The sequence below is a fragment of the Crocuta crocuta genome, unplaced genomic scaffold (assembly GCF_008692635.1).
Source record: "Crocuta crocuta isolate KB4526 unplaced genomic scaffold, BGI_CrCroc_1.0 scaffold915, whole genome shotgun sequence".
Lineage (NCBI taxonomy): Eukaryota > Metazoa > Chordata > Mammalia > Carnivora > Hyaenidae > Crocuta > Crocuta crocuta.
Genome location: NW_027532845.1, coordinates 65,298 through 72,916, shown reverse-complemented (window position 1 = coordinate 72,916; position 7,619 = coordinate 65,298). Strand labels below are relative to the sequence as shown.

The 7,619-nt window shown below is 37.7% G+C and overlaps 1 long non-coding RNA gene across 2 annotated transcripts in view; it reads right to left on the bottom strand.

The window, feature by feature from the left end:
- Positions 1-914: 914 nt before the first annotated feature.
- Positions 915-7,619, bottom strand: part of LOC144216186 (uncharacterized) — a 16,983-nt gene continuing 10,278 nt past the window's right edge. The window contains exons 3-6 of one of the 2 annotated variants that reach the window (XR_013330601.1): positions 6,433-6,571; positions 4,843-5,051; positions 3,767-3,896; positions 915-2,447 (exon numbers count right to left, since the gene is read on the bottom strand). This is a non-coding gene — a long non-coding RNA (uncharacterized LOC144216186). The remainder of the gene's footprint in view (positions 2,448-3,766; positions 3,897-4,842; positions 5,052-6,432; positions 6,572-7,619) is intronic. The other variant, XR_013330602.1, reaches the window with a different exon arrangement.

The following is a 7,619-nucleotide window of genomic DNA, read 5'->3' as shown; positions in this document are numbered from 1 at the left end:
TCTTTGTAAAGGGTTTTTTTTTTTTTAAAAAATGTGTCAGAGACCATGTGACTCACAAAACCTAAAATATTTAGCATCTGACCCTTTACAGAAAGAGTGTGATGATCCCTGATTTACATAATGTTTCACAACTGACAGTGCACTTTAAATGTTAGCTGTGCATGGCTGTTGATATATTATTGATGAGAATGCCTTGCACATTTTTCTGTGCTTTACAGTGCTTTCACCTATATTCTCAATTGTTCAAATTATCTTCTCTTATCGTAAGGGGGAGAGAAATCAAGGAAAGGATTAAACCTGCAAAATATTCCCAAGTTCTCTCACCTTTAAGCCTAAAGGTGGGTATTAAACCCAGGGGCAGTACTGGCACAGTCTACCAAATTGTTAGGCCACTACTATGAGCAGGGAGTACAAACTGCCTCTTTGGAGCCTCACTCTGTCCCAGGCCAAATCATCTGTTTTATAACCATCACTAGGAATCCCAAACCCCAGGAATCCTGCTCACCCAAGCTCAAAGTAAGGTGTTGCTGGCTGGTGTTTCAACAGGGTGGCACGTTGCTGGCTGGTGTTTCAACAGGGTGGCACATCTGGGTATTTCTTGTCTAATTCTCATTGGCCTGGAACATCTCTTCACATTTTCTCTGGATAGCCTGGCACCTTTTTTTCCCATAACAGACTGCTTCTTGCCTTTGCTCATCAGCCTATAGCTTCTAAAGAAAAAGGAGGACTGAAATACAATGTTACCTATATGTCTCTCTCAAGTGGATTGGAGGCAAAAACAAATGGAAATTAACAAAGCAAACAATAAATGGCCCAAAACTGTGATAAAAATTGGCTTAAGACTGGACCAAGCATAATATTGCCAATCTAAAAATATGTTTCCTTAAGATAATGGCAACATCAAAAAGAGCATCTCAAAAAAATGGATTTAAATGGAAACATAAGAACTGGCAAGGGAGAAATGAAAATGTCCAAAAGCAGGAAGGATAGCAATAGAAAAAAGCTGGAGTTTAGCGTTCTTATCTTGGAATTTCCTTTGGTCTTGGGGCTTGCATCCTTCTCAGATTCTGTGTCATGGCCTTCTAGCTCCCCACCTAATTTAGCCTTGAGATAGATTTCTCTCTTCGTCCTTCTGTCCATCTAGAGAGGCTGGAATCCTGGGTCTTTATGTGTGTCTGGGACCTTCCATCCTTGGATCTTAGATCTTCAAGCTAAAGTTTTTATTTCAGGTCTTAGACATTGTGTCTTACATCTTGGGCTTTCAATGGGTCCCTGTTTTTAGGCCTTCAGTCTCCTACTCTGGGTCTTTGGACTTCTATCTAACTCAAGTCTTAAACTTTCCATCCAACTCAGTCAGGTCTTCTACCCAACAAGGGCCACCTTTTTACATCATGGCTGTCAGGGCTTTGGATGGTCTCAAGACTGAAGTTTCCATCTATCTTGAGACACGTTTTCCATTTTTTGTCTTCAGGTCTCAAGTCTCAAAACATCTGTCTTTTACTTTGGGCCTTCTGTCCATTATAGGCTTTCCACTTTCTGTCCATCATAGGTCTTGGATCATCTCACAGGGTGTCCTGGCATAATGAACAGCTTTGCAATGTGTATCTTGATAACGGACACACTGTACCTATGAGAAGGGGTTAGGAAGCCCCTTTGTCACAAACACACACACATGACCATATAAATGCACAAAAATATGCAAGGAGTGAAGACTGCATAAAGTCAAAGAGGAGGAAACACAGGCTCACAAAGAAGCTAAAATACTGAAAAGTGAGTAGAAGGGGGAAAGCAGAGAAGAAATAAGAGGACGGAGATGAATGCTGAAGTGGAAAATCACAAAAAACAAAGAGACACTGAGACAGAGCAGGAAAAAAAAAAGAGAAAAAGAGACACTGAGACAGAAAGAAAAATAGACACTGAGACAGAGCAGAAAAAACAGACAGAAAAAAGAGACACTGAGACAAAGCAGGACAAAATAGAGAGAAAATGGTCTTGCAAGAGAGGCAGAAAAAATATATAGAAAAGAGAAATGTTAGATAATGAGTAGAAAAAGCAGAAGGGAAGGCAGAATGAAAAAAGGTGAAATGTCAAACCAACAAGAAGGGGAAGGGAAGACAAAAAATCAGGGTTCACAACAGAACAAGGAGAGAAGTATAGGCAGAACAAAAAATGGACAAAAAGCACACATCATGTGACACAGAGACACAAAAGGAAGAACAGTGAAAGAAGAACCAGATCTAGGAAAGCAAAGAGAATCAGTAACAAAATGAAAAAACTAGAGGGAGACATCCAAGATAAGACACAGACAACTCTTAGGAACAAAAAAGAAAACAAGACAAAGATACATAGAAGAAACTGCAAGAGAATCGTGGAATGGCTGAGACACACTTCAGATAGAGAAGGAAGACCAAGGAGATTTGAGAAAAAAATAGACAAAGAAATACACACTTATGAGTAAAAGAGATAAGCAAAGGCAGACATTCAGAGAAAAAAGGTAAGAAGTAAAGAGAAGATAAATTAAGGGGCACAACAGGCATATGAGAAGCATCACAAAAAGAAGACAACAAAAGAAAGCAAAAAAAATGCATTAATAACCACAATAAAGTATCATCAGTACCAATACTACTTATATTATTAACAATAATAATTATTATAACAATCACCACCAATATAGATGGTCTTCTATTTATAAACTATTACCTTACAAATTTCTTACATAGAATCAAAACATGCCAACTCTGCCTGCCACTAGATGGTATTATTGGGCATCTGTGTTGTGTCAAATGAACTTACAAAACTTCTGGGGTTACCTTTTACTTACCATGTGTCAGACACTGTACTAAACACTTTACATACATGATTTCACTTAAGTTTCACATACAAGTCTAACCAGAAACTCTAAACTGACAAAGGCCATACACCTATTGAGTAGCAGATTTAAACACAGAATGTGTATCTTTTAATATTCAACTGTTTGTAAGGATTTCCAAAAGAGCCAAATAAGATGCCACAAATGAGTGAATATTATAATAAAGGGCCCTTAGAGAGCATCTAGTCAATCCCCTCACTTTATTTCTTCACTTTTCCCCATCCCTTTAAAAAACTGACTTCATAGGGGTCCCTGGGTGGCTCAGTTGGTTAAGCGTCTGACTTCGGCTCAGGTCATGATCTCACGGTTCGTGGGTTTAGGCCCCGCGTCGGGCTCTGTGCTGACAGCTAGTTCGGAGCCTGGAGCCTGCTTTGGATTCTGTGTCTCCCTCTCTTTCTGACCCTCCCCTGCTCATGCTGTCTCTCTGTCTATCAGAAATAAATAAAGCATTTAAAAAACTGACTTCATATTCATATCCTTCACAATTATAATGGCAGCTTCAGAGACTGGGCTTCTTTTAACACTGAATTTTAACTTCAGTAGATGCTTTCACAAGAGAATGTGAGAAAGGACCATGTTTTCAGAGAAAAAAAAACATTCTTTTCGTTTTAGGCTTCTACAGTTTACGTCTCTGAGAGTGGCAAAGCATTTATGCAGTGAAGACAAAGAAGAGACAAGGTGAGATTCAATTACTCTGACAAAACTGGTATGCAGATTGTAATATCTTTGAACTGCTTCAGTGAACCTAGTTGGTAATACAGGTTACTGGTTATCCTTGGATCTCATATTTGGCACTCCCTGCATGTTAGACCATCATACTTCATCCTATACAAACATAGGACAAACAACTATTAGCTCTAAAGTGATCCTCACAGGATTACAACACTAACAACTTACTTCATTCTGCTGTTCTAAAATGTTAGCATGCCAGGCATGTTGATCTTCCTTTGATGTGTTCAAATTTCTTGCTCTCTGCATTGCTTTAGGGAGACAATGATTTGGTAGATAAGAAGGGAACAATCAGGAGCTATAAAAAAATGAGAGGTAAACAATGTAAATGCCATAAAGAAGTATTAACTGCGTACTATGCAAAAGTTATGGGAAAATTCTAATTAATGAGCTATAAAAACAGTCTCCAGAAAGTTTAGAAACCTATACAGTTGAGGCTTTTATATCTTTAGAGATAAAACTAACACACAGTCTTCATTCAACAGGATAGGAAACTATGGCAAAAATAAGAAAATATCTTGCCTAATAACACTCTTTGAACCACTGCAAACACCATCAATCCTAGTATTCTTTTGGTTGAATAATCTGTACAAAACCTATATACTCAGGGCTTACTGCTTACTGAATGCTTACCTCAATCTTCCAAACTACATCCCCCTAATCAGCCTCTCTTATCACCAACCTAAAATATACAGGGTCCTGGTTCTTTAGATCCTACTTGATGACAGATAACTTTGTGCCATTTCTGTCAGGTTCCATCAACCAGCAAGTACAGCATAAAAAGATACAGACGATATTTATCTTTGCAAACAGTTTGCTTTGCATTTTATCTAAAAGACATCCCAAGGCATCTTGAAGTATGTAAATGATTGGCAAAATTCCCCAACAGGGCCTCAAGAAAGACTCTAGGGACCAGAGGGTCCAAAATGATGATATGCCCATGATCAATGGTGCAGATGCAGCAGTTGTTACCCTTGTTCTCCTTAAAGAATAATTCAGCTGTAAGCCTCTACCATAAACTAGTCCTACCCTAAACATCCTATTTCATGCAGCCTACTACTGTCTTCACATTATTTTCACCCACTTCATGCTCAGTTGCTTCCCAGGTTAGTTAGGAAGCTGTTTTTACCAAAATGTACACAGTTGATAATGATGGAAGCAATCTCAATGGAAAACTAAGTGCAATGTAAAACAAGATAAAAATTAAAAGCAACTTTTTATGCTTTTAGGGACAGCTTACTCACCTCTGATGTGTGGCAGTTGTTTTGAGACTTCATCTTCCTACCTAGGCCCAAGAAAGAATCTTGGTACAACCTCTTAGCCTAGGGTTGTTGCCCAGTGATAGTGAGCTTTTCCCCTGGAGGATCCTCATGCCCCATCTCCACCTAGGGATCGTCAAAGGGAATGGGTCACTAACACTGTAGAGCAACAAACCTATTCTTCAGAGGAAGATCTGGAGAAGAGATCAAAGAAAAATAAGTTACTGAAATGCAGAACATTGGGAAAGTCTGTCCCAATTAGCGATTAATCATTAAATTAAACCATGTCTGCCCTTTCCTTCAGATGGATTGAGGGGTGAAAAATTAGAACTGTGTAGTGCTCTATATCTTAGCAGACTAACAACATGCAAATTCTTCTATTCATTCCAGCTCCATTCTTTACATTTCCCTTCATCTCCAAGAGCAATTTAGAACTGAATAGTTAACCCAAATTCCCATACCATGCTTTATTCTACAGTATCCATTTATGAGCATTTCTCTAGGGTATATTATTAATATCCTGTTATTCTCATCATAAATTATGATGGGGTTCAAGAAATCAAGGGGTTGAAAATAATAGAAGTAATATTTTCTCAACCAAGTGAGCCATCAAGTCACTTAGAAAAGCTCCCATGTGATTTGACTCTGAGTTCTTTAAGAATTTTCACATTGCCTCAGGCTTCTTTTATAAAGCACTATTTTAAGAACTGAGCAATCTACCTCAATAAAAGTTCCTTCTCCATCTAATCTTATATAGTATTGCCCTTTTTAAATTTTTATATATCAAGTATTAAGATGCTGTAACACTGCCAAGGTAAACAAAACTGTTTTCTACTCAACCCACATGATACATTTTCCTGAACAGCTAATGTAAATGGGGCACCACCGGAGTCCCAGGATATTCAGAGAAATCAAGAATGGTTACAGGCATATAAAACACCACTTATTACAACAGCTAACCAAATCTATGCAAAAGGAAAAACAACATACAGAAAGCTAGGAATCCAGTAAATAGTTTACACCTTGGGTCTCTGTTATTCTACCTCTCAGCAATTTTATGGTTCTTCAAGTTAACAAATTCTCAACTTTTTAAAACAAGGGAATGGCAGTGACAATGGAATTGGGACTGCCAAAACAGGGCTATGACACATATCAAGTTAGTACTATGCATCAACAAATTCTCAACACTTAACTACTAGTCTGCCAAAGGAAGGTGGAAATAATTTAAATTTCAAGGCCTGATAATCAGAATGCTTAGGTTTGTTTTATCTTTCCTACTAAGTAGCTATGAGATGTGAAAGGAAGCAATTTATTGTTTTGCATCTCTCAGTCTTTGTTTTTGAAATGAGGATCAAGTATGCTTGCCCTTATAGACCTCACTGGAGATTAGCTGAGGGATAAATGAAATAATAGGCCAAACTCATCTGTAAAGTCAAAATATATGTGTATATGACCAAAAAAAGTAGGAATTGATAACAACTAGCTCATGTTCTCTTTTAAAAAGTAGAGCTGCAAGAAGTTCAAGTCCATAAAGCCAAAGACAAAATTTCCACAACAATGAGCTCCACAAACTACCTTTTATCTTCCAGGTAGCCTGCAAGCCATCATCTTAGATTACTTGGAGTTTATTCAGATTCTCAAAAGGAAAGATCTGCTGAATGTGAAGCTGATGAGAGCTACTTGCAGTCCTCAGGTTTCACATACTCGGAATGTCCTTGAGAAAAAAGACAGGGCTTAGGAAGATACCAAAATTGTTGAGAAATCCTCAACAATAAAAACAAAGCACTTTGTAAGGGATGCTGTGGAAAGTACCAGGTATGGCATCCAGATTCCTGATCAGGAATTACTTACTATACAATAAGTACCTTTATACTAATATCAAACAAGTTCTAACAGTAGTATGTGAAAGATTATTCAACTCTACACTCTAGATAAGATATCCAATGAAACCAAACTGATGTTCTATGATGTTCTCAATATGAGCAGAATAGGCTTCAAAATCTCTTGGCAACATCCTTTCCCATCGTTATTTAAGATTAAATACTTTATCGCCAAATACAGGCTTCCAGTTAAACATGGCAATTCATGCATATTTATACATATTTATTCTGCTCCTTCTTGAAACCCCATTAATGATGGTAAATGGGCATTTCATGTACAAGCAAATTTACTCCAAGAATTTCTAAATTAATGGATCAAGGTACAAATTCATTTATACACACTTCAGTTAAGATAACTAAAGGAAATCACTAATCCAATCTCTCCAGATCTTCTGAGCCTCTCTGAACCATATTTACTGAGTATGGCTGCATTAGATCAAAGCCTTCCAGTTTTGTTATACTGAGGACATATTCAAGATGCATTCCATTTCCCTTAAAGGGAAGCTAAAGCCAGAGAAAGTGGTTACATTTTGGAACTGGTTAAAAAAAAAAACATATTTTAGGGTTCAATACTCATTGACAAGAATTTTGAGACTCTCCATCTGTCATCTCATAGCTCAACAAAACGTCAATGTACTTTAGACCTAAAACCCTAGTGGCATAGCTAGCAAGCTGGTTCAAGTATTCCAATGCTAGCCAAGTCACAGAATCATCACAGTTAGAAGGGGTATTACTGATCACGTAATTGGAAATTTTCATTCCCTATATAAAGACACTGGGAGCCCTGAAGATGAGATTCCATCAATGTTATACAACTAGTAAGTAGGTGGCCAAGTGGTACTTAAACCCAGGTTATCTCTCAATTCAGAGGTCTTTTGTTTG